General features: G+C 35.5%; 1 protein-coding gene across 1 annotated transcript in view; it reads right to left on the bottom strand.

Annotated features, from left to right (window-relative positions):
* Window positions 1–20,905, bottom strand: part of LOC115419086 (contactin-4-like) — a 179,626-nt gene that overhangs the window by 117,195 nt on the left and 41,526 nt on the right. The window lies entirely within an intron of this gene.

The raw sequence follows: 20,905 nt of genomic DNA, 5'->3' as shown, positions 1-20,905 counted from the left end.
AAAACTGAGATGATTTTTATTTTTCCATGTGAATGCAAAACGCTTCCGTAGTAATATAATATAATATAATATAATATAATATAATATAATATAATATAATACAATATAATATAATATAATACAAAATAATATAATATAATATAATATAATATAATATAATATAATATAATATACAAAAGCTTATTGCATTCACATGAAAAAATAAAAATTGGCTCTGTTTTTCTAAATTAATGAGACAATTATTTTTTTAAAACAGTCAATTTTTTTATTTTTTCATAAAACCGTTTATTATGAGAAAATTACGTCATTAATTCAGAAAAACCGAGCCAATTTTTTTCCCCCATGTAAATACAATACGCTTCTTTAGTAATATAATGTAATATAATATAATATAATATAATATAATGACACCAAACAGGTAGGATGTCCCATTAACATTGATTATTATCAGTAACTCCCTCACTAATTAGGTTTTGATGCTCATGAATACTGTAAAATAAATTTACTAACTGAATTGCTGAGAATCTAACTTTTCTTCTGATTTGGCGTTATATAAATAAAATTTGATTTGATTTGATTTTATTACCCCACCCCCCCAAAGGGGAGGCAAGGGCTATTGTTTTTGGTTTGGTTTGTTTGTTTGTTGTTTATAAACTATATGGACATAAATATTGGGACACATCATGTCTACAGCTGTAAGATGTTCTCTTTATGATGATTAGAGATAAAAACATCAATATTAATAATCAATATGATATTTATGACAAAAATCTATGTGGAGAAAAATTAAGTAAAAATCATCTCTGAGGTATTTTGGAAGAAAAGGTAACAATTTAAACCAAAGTAACAATATAATATAAAACTATATTATGACATTTGTCCTTATTGTTTTGTATCCCAGACCCCTGTTAGAAAAGAAACACCTGAATTCAACATGTTCACATACGATTATTTACAATTATACTATGAGGATAACAATATGATCTTCCTTTTGACTGTTCTGAAGGTCTAAATGCTCACTTTTACTTAAAAAAACACAGTGGACTTTAGTTTAAGGAACATATCTTCATAAAGAGCTGAAGAAAATGGCTAGACTATAAACAAAACAATGCATAAGTACTACTGTCTGTCATTGAAATATTTTGTGTTCAACCAGTGACCCCTAGTTTGTGCACTGCAAAAATCCAAATCTTACCAAGTGTATTTTTCCTCATTTCTAGTCAAAATATCTCATCACACTTAAAATAAGACACAGTCACCTAAAGAGTAACTTGTAAAGAGTAATTCAAGATTTTTTTTGCTTAATTCAAGCAAAAAAAAATCTGCCAATGGAACAAGTGAAAATTATCTGGGTAAAATATCTTGAAATAAGATTTTCAAGATCTATTGTCTAAAAATAAGTTCTTAAATCTGACTGAAAAGTTACTCTTTAGGTGATTATGTCTTATTTTAAGTGTGATGAGATATTTGGAGTAGAAATGAGAAAAACACACTTGGTAAGATTGGGATTTTTGCAGCGTAAGTTATGTGAATGAATGAATGAATGAATGTTTTTATTATTGTGTCTTGCATTAAATAAATAAATAAATAAATAAATAAATAAATAAATCATGCCCAGCCCTTACATGGGCTTATAAGACACCAAAAATACACACCAAAAATCAAACACCAGACAATAGGCACAATAGATATGAACAAAACAAAATACTGGCCTATTTAAACAAACACATCTGCCTCTTTTTCCAGGCTTTACAAACAAATAATGCTAATTTATATACATTAGAACTAAACAACATTCCATCTTGTCATCATCAGTGCTCCAGAACATATCAGGATTTCGGATACACATATGATCAAACAAAGGGGCTCTCAGTTCATCATATACAGGGTGGGGAAGCAAAATTTACAATATTTTGAGGCAGGGATTGAAAGACAGTGTATGACCAATTAGTTTATTGAAAGTAATGAGAATTTAAATCTTCAAATCATATTTTACTGCATTTCTAACGGTCTTGTTGTCTACCTCAAGTTCAATTGCCATTTTTCTCATGGATTTGGTTGGATCCTTTAGGATTTTGGATTTGAGAGCTTTAATAAAAGCTTTGGTAGGTTTTTGGTTGCTTCCTCCACTTCCAGACTTTCTCGTAATAGTTTTGCTCATAGTCATTCTCTTCTTTCCATTATAAACAGTCTTTATGGACACTCTAACTATTTTTGAAATCTCCTTTGGTGTGACGAGTGCATTCAGCAAATCACACACTCTTTGACGTTTGCTTTCCTGATTACTCATATGGGCAAAAGTTTCTGAAAAGGTATGGATAATAGTGTTAGGTATAATTATGACATCAATATATGTTTGGTTTCAAAACAACTGACGTAGTGCCTGCTGAGAAAAAACAACTAAATGTTCATTGTAAATTTTGCTTCCCCACCCTATAGTTATATATAGTTATATTGTCTGATGATAAAACAAACACAAAAAAAGCATAAAAAATACACACAGTAGAATTTAATAGAATGTTCCGGCCCAGTTCGACCGTGTGAGTTCACAAATAAAAGTTTCGGTCACGATCTGACACGACACAGACTTTCTTGAATAAACGCCACATTTCTGTTGCTAAATACAATATAAATCAAACTCCCCGTCGTACAAATACTTCCACTCCAGCCCTACTCGACCACAGTGGGTGAAGATGACGGGCTACTCGTTTATCTAATCCAAATTTATCTCATCATCACAGCGTGTGGAACACATGGCACTGTTCCCCTGCTTAGAGCCACAAATACATCAGACTAGTGATTCATATTCATCTATGGAGGCTTTTGGAGCTGCCAAGGGCTAAGAGACACAGCATGACAAATACTAGGTAGAAGAAAGGCTAATATTATCAGGTTTGGCAGTCCCTCTACAGCGGTTATCAGGGCGTGGATAAGTCATCAGTGGGGGCTCTTCAGCTCGTTGTCGCTGCTCTTTTGTTTTCAGATTAGTTCGATTATATGTTAGGTAGGTTGAGTTTAAATGTAATCGGCTGCAGAGAAGTAGTTACCTTTAAATGTAGTAATTTGGGTTTTCTCTGCTTAGAAAATTAACACATGGCCAAGTCCAGATCTGTGCACTATTTTCAATCCTGCACTGCACTAGAGTCACATCATTAAATCGATTTGAAAGCACTTAAGTCAATGAAATTCCTTACCCGTAAATGACAAAAAACAAACAAACAAACAAAAACATCCAAGAAGACATAAGACTTTATTACTTTTGCAGATTTTTTCTAAATATTTTTAATTCTATGTAGAAAATTAAGGCCAATGACGTTACCATTAGGGATGTAATGATTACTGGTATAACGATAAACCACAGTAAAATTGCAGACAGTTAGTATTACCATTTAAATTCTAATTATCATGATAATCATGTTTGATTATTACCGCACTTTTCTGGAGAAAATGCCTATGTAAAGATCTGGTTTTATGTCAAATATTTGAGTATAGTTTTAATTTATTACAATTTTAATTTTCTATACCTAATATTTGGAACCAACATTCACTTTAAAGTCTTTGAAAAGGTTCATTAAGCATCTGTGTGTTATTTATGCAATAAATTATATACATTTTTCAAATCGGATTTTAGATTTTTTGTGTGTTTTCTGGCCTTTAATGTTGATATAGTAGGTTAAAGTGAAAAAAACAATAGACAGATGATATAAATGAAGTTGTGCTGAAAAAAAAACAGATCCCAAACATGGGTATAGTAAACATTTGTTTATATAGAATATAAAGGCAAAATCAAAAGGACTGAAAAACGGACAAAATAGGCTCAGACCACTAAGGGTTAATATTTGAATGTTTCTGCAACAGAAGGGACATTGTGCCGATTATTGTATTTGTTTTTTTTGTTTGTTTTTTTTTCAAAATACAACTTGGCTAAATTATTTCAGTGTGTGTATTAGTACTTTTTGAACATTTTGAGCACAATTTTAACAATACCGCGATAATAATGATAACCGTGATAATTTTGGTCACAATAACCGTGATGTGTAATTTTCATATCGTTACATCCCTAGTTACCATATTTGGTCCCTTACCCCTAAGTGGCAAAATAATAAATAAATTAAACAAATAAAATAATCCAAGAAGACATTATTGACCAAAAATAGTCACTTGCCCGATAAAAGGGTACCAACACTGATACCAGTTTATGTGAAGACTTCCAACATGTATACAGGCAACTAGTGAAATAATGACAGTAACAATAATACATACCATGCATATTGTGTCCATCAGTTTAATATATCATTATCTTATGTTATTTTTTGCAATGTTGACATTGCACAGCTTTTAGATTTTAACTTGTTTTATGTATCTGGTTTTATTTGAGTTTCTTATTTCTTAATGCTTTTATTAATTTTTTTTGTGTCTTCTGTACAGCACTTTGCTCCACTGTGGTTGTTTTAAAGTGCTTTATAAATTAAGCTAAATTAGATAAGATATTTAGACATTTTGTCTCTACTACTCATCAAGTCAGTCCTCAAAAAGAAATGTAGGACTTTAGCTCACTACCATTTTGGCTGAAATCAACCAATGAGATAATTTCCAGTTCCTGAGCAGCTGTAACTCTGAGACATGTTTGGATAAATAAAACATTTAATCTGCTGTGTGGATTTGTGCAGGCACCTCTGAACAGTGTCGGATGTTGTCTGCAGCTGCCAGGATCAGCAAAGCGCTAATCCTCGGTTTACTCCCTTTCTGAGGCGACGGGGACCACACTTTTAGTTTCCTTATTTTAATGATACAGACGGGATGAGGAGGTGTATGCAAAGACAAAAATAGGACCAATGTCCCTGTATGTCAGCGTCATGTTCAAGTTGAATTCGTGAGGTTGTCAGGTTCTGTTCTGTTAGAGCCCTGTGGTCTGGATGCAGGAGATCAACCTAACAATAGAAGTGGGCGGTACTTTCACTGGAGAACTCAACTTATTCAATCAAAGTCCATATATGACTTCTATCAGTGATCAGTGGGAGCTATATTGATATCTGTAACCATTTCCATGTTATAAACCATCCAAATATGGACCATTATAAGGAAAAGCACATTTTGAACATTTCAAACATTTGTCAAAACGTCAAAAATGTAAATTTCTCAAAACTGTGAAGAAACTTGGTAGACATTGTGTCAAGAAAGATACATAAAAAATGAATCCGACCAGTAGTTTCAGAGAAAAAGATTATTGAAATGTAGACATTGGTGACCTTGAGTTTGACCCTTCAAGGTCACTTAAGGTCAAAGTTCATGTACCCAAATGAAAGTCCATATATGACTTCTATCAGTGATAAGTAGGAACTATACTGATATCTGTAACCATTTCCATGTTATAAACCATCCAAATATGGACCATTATAAGGAAAAGCACATTTTGAATATTTCAAACATTTGTCAAAATGTCAAAAATGTAAATTTCTCAAAACTGTGAAGAAACTTGGTAGACATTGTGTCAAGAAAGATACATAAAAAATGAATCCGACCAGTAGTTTCAGAGAAAAAGATTATTGAAATGTAGACATTGGTGACCTTGAGTTTGACCCTTCAAGGTCACTTAAGGTCAAAGTTCATGTACCCAAATGAAAGTCCATATATGACTTCTATCAGTGATAAGTAGGAACTATCCTGATATCTCTAACCATTTCCATGTTATAAACCATGAAAATATGGACCGTTATAAGGAAAAGCACATTTTGAATATTTCAAACATTTGTCAAAACGTCAAAAATGTAAATTTCTCAAAACTGTGAAAAAACTTGGTAGACACTGTGTCAAGAAAGATACATAAAAAATGAATCCGACCAGTAGTTTCAGAGAAAAAGATTATTGAAATGTAGACATTGGTGACCTTGAGTTTGATCCTTCAAGGTCACTTAAGGTCAAAGGTCATGGACCCAAATGAAAGTCCACATATGACTTCTATCAGTGATAAGTAGGAACTATACTGATATCTGTAACCATTTCCATGCTATAAACCACCAAAATATGGACCATTATAAGTAAAGGCACATTTTGAATATTTCAAATATTTGCCAAAACATCAAAAATGTAAATTTCTCAAAACTGTGAAGAAACTTTGTAGACATTGTCCCAAGAAAAATAGATAAAAAATTAATCCGACCAGTAGTTTTGGAGAAAACATTGTTGAAATGTAGACATTGGTGACCTTGAGTTTGACCCTTCAAGGTCACTTAAAGTCAAAGGTCATGGACCCAAATGAAAGTCCATATATGACTTTTATCAGTGATCAATAGGAACTATATTAATATCTGCAACAATTTCCACATTATAAACCATCAAAATATGGACCATTATAAGGAAAAGCACATTTTGAATATTTCAAACACGTCAAAAATTCAAAAATGCCAATTTCTCAAAAGTGCAAACAAAATTTGTAGACATTGTCCCACGAAAGATACATAAAAAAATTAATCCGACCAGTAGTTTTGGAGAAAAGATTGTTGAAATGTAGACATTGGTGATCATGAGTTTGGCCATGAATTTGACCCTTCAAGGTCACTTAAGATCAAAGGTCATGGACCCAAATGAAAGTCCATATATGACTTCTATCAGTGCTCAATAGTGACTACATTGGTATCTGAAGTATCTGAACTGCTTTATATGATCTGGGTCAACGAGTTCATAAGTTTGTCAAGTACACAGTATTTGTCCTGAGTCAATGAGTTCATGGGTTTGGAAAGTTGTGGGTGAGGGGCCCTATAGTTTGGGGGTGTCCTAGGCGGAGAAGAATTGATACCTTTTGAGGGAAACCAGATGTTTAAGGACATTTCACGGAAACACCACCCCTACATAAGGGTATGTCACGTACAGATCTTGAGACTTCATTGGCTAATAGTTCTCCAGGCAGATCGTGGTGCTTGTTTGATGCCAGACTTAAAAAAAAAAAAAAAATCTTTTTACAAAATCAAGCTGGTGTCAGCAGACTTTTCTTCATCATCCTCTCATCATCACTTTTTGGTAAACCATATATCTCTAACCATTTACGTGTTATAAACCACCAACATATGGACCATTATACAGTGGTGTGAAAAAATATTAGAACACTTGTCAAATCTTAAGAAACTGGTGGTTTATTTGTTCCCAGAGCCTGAATTTCACTTTTTTGTTATTGCAAAAGGTAAAGGCAAAGGTACTGAGAATACTTCACCTACAAATTTATCAGTCCAGTCCTTTTTTTTACATTTTACTCTAATATTTACTGTGGCCCCTCTTGGCAACAATCTAAGGAAACTCTAAGGAAACTCTCTGGAATGAACTTCTGAGAGTGTGGAATGACATTGGGGTTGAAACTCTCAGAAAATACATCGACACAATGCCAGAAAGATGCGCTGCTGTGATTGTTGCCAAGGGGGGGCCACACTAAATATTAGAGTAAAATGTAAAGAAAAGGACTGGACTGATACATTTGTAGGTGAAATATTCTCAGTACCTTTGCCTTTACCTTTTACAATGGCAAAAAAAGTGAAATTCAGGCTCTGGGAACACATAAACCACCAGTTTCTTAAGATCTGACAAGTGTTCTAATATTTTTGCACACCACTGTAAGTTAAGGCAAGGCAAGTTTATTTGTATCGCACATTTCAGCAACAAGGCAATTCAAGGTGCTTCACACAGGACATTGAAATACAACGACAGGGGAAAAGAAACATTTAAAACGTTATAAAAGAAACATGTAAAAGGTGATTAAAAACAGCAAGTAAGAAAACAACACATAAAATCCAAAAATATAAAAACACACACATATTAAAGTAAGAGTTGCAGTGCAGAGTTTCGAAAGAGAATATAAAATTTAAAAAGTCAAAAGCCTTTTAGTCAAAGGCAGCAGTGAACAGGCGAGTCTTTAACCTGGACTTAAAAGAACTCAGACTCTCAGCAGACCTGATATTTTCTGGTAGTTTGTTCCAGATATACGGAGCATAGAAACTGAACGCTGATTCTCCATGTTTAGTTCTGACTTTTGGAACACAGAGCAGACCTGCACCAGACCACCTGAGTGGTCTGGATGGTTCATACTGGACTAGAAGGTCTCTGATGTATTTTGGGCCGAAACCATTCAGCGCTTTTGCTAGCAAGAGAATTTTAAAGTCTATTCTCTGAGAGACAGGGAGCCAGTGTAGAGACCTAGGAACTGGACTTAAGGCACATTTTCAATATTTTAACCCTTTCATGCACAGTGGTCACTCCAGTGGACAGTTCTTCTCCAGCTGTTCTCTTGTATATTCATGGATTTTGTTGTTTTAGTTCCATATCAGCCAACACAGTGGACACTTAAACATCATCCCGTCATCTCATAATGATAATAATAATAATAAACTTTATTTGTATAGCACCTTTCATACAGAAATTGTAGCCCAAAGTGCTTCACATTGATTGAAAAAAATACAATATTAAAATACATTAAGATTTGATTATGCATCAAGAAATAAAATTAAATTTGAGAGAAATACAATAAAATAAAAATAAAAATAAAAACAGCGCACATTAAAATATTTGATTATACATAGAATTTTTGAAGTGCAAGAAATAAAATGAAATTTGAAATACAATAAAATAAAAAAATAAAAACAGAAATACAATAAAATAAAATAAAAATAAAAACAGCGCACATTCCTGGTTCCTGAATTGTGACCCCATTTTTATCTCCTTTCAAAGGCTAATGAGAATAAAAATGTTTTTAATTTGGTTTTAAATATATTCAGTGAACTGGCTTCTCTAATGTCTTTTGGAATTGTATTCCATTACTTTGGTGCATAGTTAGTAAAGGCTGCGTCCCCCATTTTCTTTGTAATATTTCTGGGAGTCGCTAGTAACCCTGCATTTGATGACCTCAGTGTTCTAGTTTGTACATAACTGATCAGTGAGTTTGCAATGTAACTTGGTCCGGTTCCATTTAGAGCTTTATACGTGAGGAGTAGTATCTTAAAATCAATTCTGTAGGTTACCGGTAGCCAGTGCAGGGAAACCAACACTGGAGTAATGTACTCTCTCTTCTTGGTTTTGGTTAATAACCTAGCTGCAGAGTTCTGAATCAGCTGAAGTCTGTCTGTGGTGCTTTTTGGGAAACCTGTAAGGAGTGCATTACAGTAGTCCAGTCTGCTGGAGATAAAAGCATGGACCAGTTTTTCAGCATCCTTTCGATTTATAACTGGTATTACTTTGGCCATGTTTCTGAGGTGGAAGAATGACGTTTTAGTGACTTTCTTTATGTGGGACTTAAAGTTTAAGTCTGAGTCTATAATGACTCCCAGACTTGTCACTTCTGGTTTGATCCAGGAAGTGAGTTTGCCCATCCTATTCATCAGCATTTCCCTTTTTGCTTTTGGGCCAACAAGCAGGATTTCAGTTTTTTCCTCATTCAATTTCATGACATTCATACAATTACTGTAACTTGACTGTTCTAGATAATCCTGATCTGCAGTAACATGTTTGAGTGCAAAAAAAAAAGTAAATTGTTATTCGATTGCTATTAACAGGAATTTTTTATTTATTTATTTGTTGCATTTTTAAACAAAAAGGTTTTTTTTTGCATATTATTTCAATAAATTAAGTAATAACTAGTATTAGAGTATGATAAAAATGGGAGAAAACATCAAATTAGCAGCATTAAAATGTTTTTATTTAATAGTTTTCACACAGTATATCTGTAAATGCATGTTTCTTTGCCTTTAAAATTTAACACATGGTGTCCAGCTGAGTGGACATTTTTGTAACTCCATGAAAAATAGGTTGATGAAAAAAATTAAATTGCATTGTTTTCTGTTTTTTTTTTGTTTGTTTTTTTTCGTGCCTAAAGAGGAATAAAAACACTCAGGAAAAAAAAAAAAATCTTGATTAAGGTTCTCATAAATCGTGCATGAAAGGGTTAAATAAAATGTCAAAACTGTGAACAAACTTTGTAGACATTTTGCCCCAAGGAAGATACATAAAACTGTTGAAATGAATCTGACCAATAGTTTAGGAGATGCTGTTTGAAGAAATTGCTAACAAAGAAAAAGACATCGACCGCAAAGACGAAGACGACACAAGGCCTTCACAGTCGCTCACGGCCGATCGGTCGGTGACACGAAAATGAAAAGCTCCAGTCCTCCTTGCCAGCTACTAAACCTGCCCTCAAGGTAAAATAATGAAACGGGTCCTTCTGGGCTCATGAGCTTTCAGTATTCAGGCCTGGCGCCGGTAACCTCCACCGAGTCACAACTCCACTCCGCAAGCAGATGTTCAATTAACGGCAAATGAGGAAATTAGAGCCGTGATGAGAAAAAACGCAAAGTGACATTTAAACATGACAAACAATGTTTTTAATAAGTATAACAGCACGGAGCCCGAGAATGAGAACTGGGATGGTCGTCCTGAGCCGGATCATTTCGTCACCGTCTTTATTAATACACCTGTTTTCATAAAGCTCTGATTAATTCTAAGTCTTCATAAAATTATGCCCTGAGACGTTTCATGAGACTTTATTAATATCGGTCCTTAAACGGAACAAAGACAGTGAGATAAGTGAATTAATGTGAAGTTCGCTGCTCTGCCTCGTGCACGGTTTGGGTGTTCTCCTGACGCTGATTCTATCTGGAGTGCGTCTGGTCGAGCAGATGGGCCTATAAATGGAGATCACTCTGCGAGACATCTCTTCATTTACGTGACAGCCATGCTTATTGGCTCTGCCGGCGTAGGAGGTGATGGCGGCGGGGGTTGAGTGATATGCAAAAGGGGACAGTGTACCTCTGGGTCATAACTGGAGACAGAATCTGACCCATCCTGCTACGTTATATTACCGTCTAATGGACCACTCAACAACCTGGACACATCCCGCCTCCCCTCACCTCCCCTCCCTTTTCCTCCCGTCGCCGAGACACTCCAAAACTTGTCATTTTAAGCCTCAGACGTTAACAGACACCACTTAAAGCTATAAACACACCTTAGCAGATGATATTAAAACCGCTCAAGGCACCGAGTGAGTCAGAGAACATCCGGCGATAGTCATTTCTCATCCTCGCTGATTCATGCCCTGCACTCGCTCCTTTAATGCGTCTGCCAATAATTTGGCAAAAGTAAAAAGGCCTTGAAGTAAGCGACTGGGCTTAATTTGTGACACGCGATAAAAAAAGACTTACGAGTGGAAGCGGGGGGTTGACAGGGGGGTCTGGGGCCAATTTCCCAATGGCCTTCGATTTCTCAAAGTAAATTGATGATAAAACCGCCGGCCCATTAGTGTGTCAGCCAGCGAAGGATCTGATAGTGTTTACTTTATGGCACCGCTAAAATGTTATTAGGAAAACCCGTCTCCCAGAAAGTACAGGCATATATGACGGTATTACAACTACAGCTGCATTTATGTCAGTGATGGGTGGGTGGGGGGTCTACGAAGACCAGGACTTTTCATTTTAAATCCATACGAAAAAAGATGGTAGGTGATGGTAGATGATAGATTCAATAGATATTAAATAGATTTTCACTTAAAAAATGGTAAATGTGCAGAAAACTTACTAAAAAAAAACATTGGTGGTGTTAAAATAGTATTATAACTGGTATATTTTGCTGCAACAATGCCTTCGTTCAGATTTATCCAGGTTTACACTCAAAATTTTATATCAAATTAAAAAAAAAAAAAAAAAACCTCTTTGGCAGGTGACAGATTAATAATATATTGAATAGATTTTCACGTAAAAAAATGGCATATGTGCAGAAAACCTACTAAAATATCACTGATCGTGTTAAAAATAGTATTATAACTGTTATATTTTACTGTAACAATGCCATGGTTTAGATTTATCGAGGTTTAAACACAAAAATTTACATCAAATTTGAAAAAAAAAAACAATAAAACTCTTTGGTAGATGACAGATTGACGGCAGATTAAATGGATTTTCACTTAAAAAATGGCATATGTGCAGAAAGCCTACTAAAATACCATTGATGGTGTTAAAAATAATATTATAACTGTTATATTTTACTGTAACAATGCCATGGTTTAGATTTATCCAGATTTAAACACAAAATGTTTCCATCAAATCTGAAAAAAAAAAAACAAAAAAACAAAAAAAAAACCTCTGGAAGATGATGGATTGATGACAAAAAATAGATTTTTACTTAAAAAAATGGCATATGTGCAGAAAATTTACTGAAAAAAAACAGCAGTGTTAAAATAATATTATAACTATTATATTTTACTGTAACAATGCCAGGACTTAGATTTATCCAGGTTTACACACAACATTTAATATCAAATCCAAAAACAAAACAAAAAAAAACAGTAAAACTGTTTGGTAGATGAGAGATTGACAACAGATTAAATAGATTTTCACTTAAGAAATGGCATATGTGCAGAAAACTTACTAAAAATAATATTATAACTGTTGTATTTTGCTGAAACGATGCCATGGTTTACATTTATCCAGGTTTACACACAAAAACAACTTGGTTAATGTCAGGGAAAGATTATGACTAAATCTAAAACTAAAAAAAAAAAAAAAAAAAAAAAAAAGAAAACAAATATGACTATATTACAACTACAACTACATTTTTGTCTGTAATGCGATCTGCTGGTTGGGTGGATGATGGGTCTACAAAATCCGGGACTTTTATATAAAATTTGGAAAAAAAAAAAAAAAAACAACTTTGGTAGATGACAGATTGATGATAGATTAAATAGATTTTCACTTCAAAAAGTAGCACGTGCAAAAAACCTACTGAAATACCACTGGTGGTGTTAAAAATCGTATTGTAACTGTTATATTTTGCAGCAACAATGCCATGGTTTGGATTTATCCAGGTTTACACACAAAAATACTAGTTAATGTCAGGGAAATACCGTGACCAAAATGAATTCATCCGTATTAACGTGTTAATTTTGACAGCCCTGAATAAAATACATAAACTAGGAAAGCACTCAGAGAGCGCAGACCTCCACCAAGGCAGTTACTGGTTAAGAGTAAATGAAGATGGCACACAGCACAGATAAAAAAAAAAATTTCAGGTTCGCCTAAAAAAAAAAGCTCTTTGAGGATAATTCTCCCTTTGGAATGATCCAGCTGCAGCTCTAAACCTTTACCAAATCATAGCACAATATGTAGACATTCTCTCTGCAAAGGCTGACTGATAAACTGAAGAAGAACAAAAAGGTAAAACCATGATGTGTAATTTATAATTTTCATAATCAACAGGAAATACAGATGCCTCCAGTCTCAAAGGTAATCAGTTTAGTCCCATGAGAGCAGACCCAGATTCATTCTACAGCCCATAAATGCCTGATCTTCAACTTTCTGAAAACTGATCCCAGACTAATCCCATTTACTTGTTTATGTAACTCTTGATTATTTTGCTGAAGACAGTTTGCGGCATCATGTCACAGCCTCCGTTCTGGCCAGTGACGCCTAAATTCGGTGCCATCTGGACGGAAGACAGTAAACATTTCTAGTCTTCCGCCTGCTAATTGTAGCTTTTTCTGTAACCCTTGGCTGTCCTGACTGAACAAACAGCGACTTACTCACCCTGTGCGATAAACACACTGCTTGTCTGCGTTTAGTGATGTTGATTTAGACGAGAGGGGAGACTCCAGATTACACTTCGGCCTTATCAATACGTGACCAAACCACCAATAAAATAACTGGATCTGAACCCTGGCCAAACAGACGTCTATTATTATTCAGCCGTTCAGTAAATGCATCAAGACGAAACCTTAGCATTTTCATTAAAAGTGTGTTGTTTTGGAAGACATTATGTCCTGTTTAACCCATAAAGACCCAGTGCTACTTTTGTGGCAATTCCAAATACATTTTTCTCTCTATTTAACCTTTCTTAAGTGATTTGTCACCATTTATCATCATACTATCTTCTGTAATTTGCTTTTTTTCAGTGACAATTTCCTAGATTTACAGGGTGGGGAAGCAAAATTTACAATATTTTGAGGCAGGGATTGAAAGAGAGTGTTTGACCAATTAGTTTATTGAAAGTCATGAGAATTTATTTGCCACAAGAAAATTTCCATAATAGAAAATGTTTTTATTCTATGTGTCCTCCTTCTTTCTCAATAACTGCCTTCACACGCTTCCTGAAACTTGCGCAAGTGTTCCTCAGATATTCAGGTGACAACTTCTCCCATTCTTCTTTAATAGTATCTTCCAGACTTTCTCAGTAATAGTTTTGCTCATAGTCATTCTCTTCTTTCCATTATAAACAGTCTTTATGGACACTCCAACTATTTTTGAAATCTCCTTTGGTGTGACGAGTGCATTCAGCAAATCACACACTCTTTGGACGTTTGCTTTCCTGATTACTCATATGGGCAAAAGTTTCTGAAAAGGTATGGATAATAGTGTTAGGTATGATTATGACATCAATATATGTTTGGTTTCAAAACAATTGACGTAGTGCCTGCTGAGAAAAAACAACTAAATGTTCGTTGTAAATTTTGCTTCCCCACCCTGTATTTTACAGATCATGTACTTTAATCATCATGGTTAGATTACATTTGAGGGTTATCATACCTAAAACAGAGAAAACTTGAGAAAAACGGACTTTTTCAGCAAATCTATCATTAACTGAACATAATCGCGACCGGAAAAGGCACCTGTTAATTATCTGTGATGCATTTGGATGTTTACGTCACCAAGACGTGATGACGCAGGGCTTAACTCCGCCCACTCTCCTAAACTGTCAATGAACTTAAGTTGACAGAATTTACTGAGTTTAGATAAGGACTTTCAAGTTAACCCATAAAGACCCAGTGCTACTTCTGTGGCAGTTCACAAATGAATTTTTCTCGATATTTAACCTTTCGTAAGTGATTTCTCAACATTTATTGTAATATCATCCTTTTTATTTTGAAAATTTTCAGTGTAAATCATGTATTTTTCTATATTTAATTCACTGATCATGCAGATGTTCATGAAAGTTCAGAGTAAATTCAAAGGTTATTATATCAACAGAGAAAACTGAAGAAAAAGTGACTTTTTTCGGTAAAATCTATCATTAACTGAACATAAACCCAGTGTGTCCATTCACTGTCATTGATGGGTTTTACTGGTGAATCAATGGTGTAGAAGATGACGGTGTTTCCATGGTAACTACGGAGCCTCTGAACGTCCAAATGGGTCATATCTGATGACCATGAAAAGACAAACTGTATTTCACACCAATTATTTACATGGATTGATAGGATTAGTGGATCAACAGGTATTAAACAGTTTAGATCAGTAGATGGTTTAGGTTTTTGAGGTTAACAGACTAAATACAGGGTTCTGGATGTTCTGAAACAATGAATTCTCCTCAATTTTCAAGTATTTTGCTCATTTTCTTTTCACTTTAGAAGGATTTGTTCACTTTAATGCTACATTTCAAGGGGTTTGGTTAAATTTTCCCTTATTTTTCTAGTATTTTGCTCATTTTATTCTAATTTTAGAAGGATTTGTTCAATTTAATACCATATTTCAAGGGTTTTTGGTTCACTTTCTCTTTATTTTCTAGCATTTTGTTGATTTTACTCTCATTTTAGAACTTTTTCTACATATTATCCTATGAATAACTGAGGTGAAACTGCATTTTACACCAATTATTTACATGTATTGATAGCATTAGTGAATCACCAGGTATTAAACAGTTTACATCAGTGTTTTTTTTGTTTTTGTTTTTTTTTTTGCCAGGGGGGGCTTAACCAACATAACCAACAAAATGAAAGTGAAACTTTACATACTTTCAACGTCCAACTCCTGGGTTCTATTCCTCTATTATCCAGCGGATTGTACACAAAATTTTCACAACTTCTAACCTGTATCCACTGGACCCCCTCCACTGCTCTATGGCACCCCCACAAATGCTGGGCCCCATGAATTTCTCACATTTACCCCCCCTGCCCCTTTCCAGTGCCCCAGTGCATGAGGATGTTCGCAAATTCTGAGACTGCCGACAGTTCAGTTCAGGTGAACGTTAGTGCCAATAATGTAGGATCTAGGTGGAAGAAAACTCAGTCACAACTTGCTGTTATTTCAATTGGTTGGTCGTCCCCCCTGAGGATGAAATTCATTGAGCAGAAGTAGGGATGTAAAAACCGAAGGGGGGGGGGGGGGGGGGTTATGCCCACACCCCCCCCAACAAATCCCACCCTGCTTGTATTATCCTGAGAAAACTTCAATAAAAAGATCTTGATCCAAAAAAAATGTGTTGTTTAGAGATTATGCATCTATAAAACCTCACATGTAATTGTTCATTTTCACCTCCTACTGCAATCCTGTCTTTTATTCAGCAGGAGAAGCACGTCACCGCCAGCGAGGAGTCAAATAAAGTTCTATCCCAGAAGAATGTAGACGCTCCCTCTTTATATCCAGGAGCATTCATCCTTTATCTTTTTTTCTGTGCCGTGGATCTGTACATCTGTAGCCATTTGAAACCACTAATCTGGGGTAAAACGGAGCTGATAAAACTTTGAACAGATGTTACCTTGGCAACCAGCTTCCTGTACTCACCTTGTTCAAAGATGTCAATCAAATGGTTTACGCTCCCGAGTGCACGACGGCGAGGTCTACAAACCAACGCTGCTTCATGTCTGCACATGTTAGTGGGTGTGAAACAGCCCGTAACACTGAAATCATTAAACTATAGAACCTGTTGTGATTCAGAAAAAGGCTGAAAATGTTGAATATGGGCCAGAACAGGTGAAAGTGAACATCAGCGTCAAAATTTAAAGGAGTAATATTTAGCTTTTTTTTTTTTTTTTTAAATGGAATTATGCATTTTCAAACATTTCCCTGTGGTCTACATCAGTAGCGATTTCTCTCAGACTGCAAGGGAAGCCCGGCTTCCCCTAAAATTACTAAATTAAATGGTTAAATATGTTTGGTTGTGTTGACATTTCATTGACTACAAATGTGTTAGAACACGTTCATCTCAAAGACGAGTTCGTTCAGAATCAGCATTATCACAAATCAACGGACTCGATGTTGTTCACTTCTCCTCCATTCCCGTGTCTCTGTTTTCTCATCCGATCTCTGCTCAGTGCATTTGTCCGTAGACGTCGGGCGTCTCTGGGCTTCAATGGGACTGAGTGGAACAGTTTTTTTCATTGCCTCAAAACTGGACGGCAATTGGATAAATGCCACGATGTTGTCCCACCCCCGGACGCCGGGCGTCTCTGGGGGTGAATGGAGCTGTGGGCGGAGCTCGGCCGGGCTGGACGCCAGAATCCCACGTACTGATTGTAGGATCAGCCGAAAGGCTGAATCCCGTTTGATTGACAGCTAGTTTGAGATCTACTCCTTCACTGACAGTTCAGTTTCATACCGTCGTGCATTCTGCTTGTGAAGTCGAGAGAGAAACCACTACGAAATTACTCGTTCATTTCTTGCACTGTAAATAAAACACACTCATTGGACTTCCTTGTTTCAATTTAACATCATTTCAGCATTTTCTTGTTTCAGTTACATAATTTAATCATTTTTTGTTCGAGTTAATATCGTTTTGTAGATAGTTAAATCAATCATACTGTTGGCTAGGTCGCAGTGAAAGGAGCATCTCTTGATTAAAAAGGCTGAAGTCTTACACTTGCAACACACTGGGCCAAGGCAGTCTAAGCAGCCTAGCTCTGCTGGACATTCAGAGGACACTGGTCCAGTCCTTGGAAAAGACGCCTACTTGGTACGATAAGGTCACTGAGCATTTTCTTAAAAAGGAATGGAGGGCCAAATTTATGTTCAAATAACTTGACAATTTTTTTTGATGTAAGCCGACAATGAGCTTCCCCTCTCTGAAGGACAAGCAGCCGCCACTGGTCTACATAAACTGTAAATGCTCTGCTTGGGTCTGAATTCTTCATTAATTCAACTCCACAGGTCCATCTTCAACCCTATTCTGAGTAATGACACTAGAATGGAGTGGTGGGCGGATCCATCCAAATATCGATAGTATCGATACCAAGTTGGTATCGATATCAGACCAATACTAGTGTGTTTTCTGGTGATCATTTTGTGCACTTTATTAATTGAAGAAAAAAATTCCAGACATGATAACATATGGGGAATTTTTTTTTTTTTTTTCTGTTCGATTGTTTCTGAAAAAAATTTATTTTGACAATAAAGTATTTTCTATTACTACATTGCCCTGAGTCTGTCCTGGGTTTTACCTATAAAAAAAAAAGAAGGAAACATCCCAAAACACTTAAAGGTCATGAAAATTAATTGAGATTAAGTAATTCCACGATGCGTCCACCTTAATTATTGAAATGTATCAGTATCAGTATCAATATCAGCGACACTGGCCCTGCATTTACTTGGTATTGGATCAGTACCAAAATATGCAGTATCGCACACCACTACCAGAAAGGTTGTTTTGAGCATTGGCCCTTTAAATGCAAATGAGCCCCCCCCCCCCCCCCCCCAGGTTGTTGACCGTGCTTTCTGTCCCGTTCAGCTACTTGTGATTGTTAATACAACCAACAACTGAACATTTTAGGTAATCAGCTCAAAGTTTGGACATATTTTCAGTTTGGACTACAACCACTGCTGCTGACAAACAGTTATGGCGTACTTGGAGAAATGTTCGTTGGAAGTTGTGACCTTATATGTGCAAATGTGATGAAACTAGTTATAAAACGTAACAAATTAAGCAGGAATTAAAACAGGTTGGAGAAATCCACTCGATTTTTGCCGGAATGAATGAATGTAAAGATAGCTTTGCAGCACCTGGAGGGTTCAAATTCAAACTTTATGAACTATTAGGGTCCAAAGACACAAATAAATGAACCAAAGACTAATAAAAGTGGGTTTAGCAAAATATGACACCTTTAAATAACTCTGAACAATAATTACTTACTTATATTGCTTGTATAGCGTTGTTATTACTATTATTACTTTATCATTTTGTTATAACTTCTGTTTAAGGGATGAAGTAGGATAAGCAAAAATAAGATGTTTGCTTCATTTTATTTTTTTTCAATCAATCAAATTGTATTTATATAGCGCTAAATCATAACAAAAGTTATCTCATGACACTTTACATATAGAACTGGTCGAATTCAGACCCTCAAGCCAATTTACAGAAACCCATCAGAATCCCCCATGAGAAAAATGGAGAAAATATTTAACTTAAAATCACACAAGTGGATCTGGAATAGTCCTATAATTATTATTTGTGTCATGAAATCATTAAAAGAGAGAAAATATCTGACTTCAAAACACACAAGAGAACATGTGACAGTATGTGATAAGTCATTTATGAATGAAACAATTAAATGGAGAAATTATGTCTCTAAAAACACAGCTGCCATCTGGAGAGCAAATAGTGGTGCCAATTAAACCAGTTTTCTAACTATTTCTTTTCATTTTTAATTGGTGTATATTATCACCTGCTAGCTTAAATTTAGTTATTTGGACAAACAAATTGGCAGAGACTTAAATAACTAAACTTAACTAAAAATTAAATAATAGGAAAACAAAGTTAGGAGTTATAATTAAATAGTAGGGGAGTAAAATAATTCCTGACAGTGCTAAATTGAGCTTGGTTTTCATTGTTTATTGGATCTAATTTCCTTTTAATTAGCGTTTCTATGATGTATAGAAATACTTTTCAGTTTTAAATAAACTGAAGTGTCTGTGTGTTTATTAAAAATAAAAGCAGAGGGTGAATATTTGATGCATTGAGTCTCGTCTCTGTGCACTTACAGACACAACGGGAGTCCAACTGGCATTTGGACTCACCAGCAATTAGCCAGGTGCATTTTGCTCCAAGAGTAGCATCTCCCCAAAGCAATTATTAACCACATAAAGGACACAATCCTGCTTCCCCAGGACTCCAGTCAGCAGCGGGGTTCACAGTGTACCATTTACTGAGACGGACTCTACGATGCATAGCCCAGAAATAAAAAAAGAGGAAACAATATAAAAGAAAATACACTTTTAGCCCTATAAATTTGCATCACATTGCCATATATCACACCTGCTTCAGATGGATGACCTTTTGGACTGTCTTTACTAGACGGAGTTGCCATGTGGGTGTTAGACTGAACCTCTGAATGTCCATCAGCGCTTCGGAGACGAGGAAGGACGGTGGACCATATGCATGATAATGAGAGTAAACAGTCTCTGTTAAGCTAATATTTTCTATAACCAAGGGTAAAGCAGTGCCCCCCATTTGAAGAGAAGGAAAACTCACTTCCTGCTTCTTCTAAAATATTTAAATATTCACAGTATGAAATGTAAAGGCTGTCAGGGCTGTCAGGGCGTTAAAATTTGCCTTGATGATGTCATGTCATTACAATGTTATGTCTTATCTTTATGATTCCATTGAATAAAGGCGGCCATACACCATGTGATTACTTCAATCGTTGCACACAGCTCCATCTCAAACTGTGCGAATCAATCATAAAGTCAGACTCACGATTCATGTTCTCACACTGTACGGACCGACGCTCGTATGCGACCTGACTGCTCACACTGTAGGACTATACGCCAGAGGACGCATGACACGTTCAAATGTTGTATCTGGAAATACAAAGTTAAAATACCAAGGAACCTGTAAGTGCGTAGACGATTGTGGATTGGCGTGAGTCACGAAATGGTAGTGCTAAACAAAAACCAACGAGCTGCTTTGGCAATATGTGCCATTATCTGCGGGGAATCAAAAAAGAAGAAAAGTTGACAACGTGTTTGGTGCAGGAATTGGTTGGCCAGACGTGGACAGTATGGGCTGTCAATCCTACAGCAAAGGGAACTAGAGGTAAACTGCAAAGCTAAATTGCACTAGGCCAATAGCCAGCTACTGTAAGCTTAGAATTAGCTTAGAGCAAGGTTATAATGGTTTTGGATTTTTAATTATAGTTTAGTTTTAATTAGTTTTGACTTTTTTTCTCTTATTCAGT

Source organism: Sphaeramia orbicularis, chromosome 5 (genome assembly GCF_902148855.1).
Source record: "Sphaeramia orbicularis chromosome 5, fSphaOr1.1, whole genome shotgun sequence".
NCBI classification, from domain to species: domain Eukaryota; kingdom Metazoa; phylum Chordata; class Actinopteri; order Kurtiformes; family Apogonidae; genus Sphaeramia; species Sphaeramia orbicularis.
This window is presented reverse-complemented; position numbering and strand designations above follow the sequence as displayed.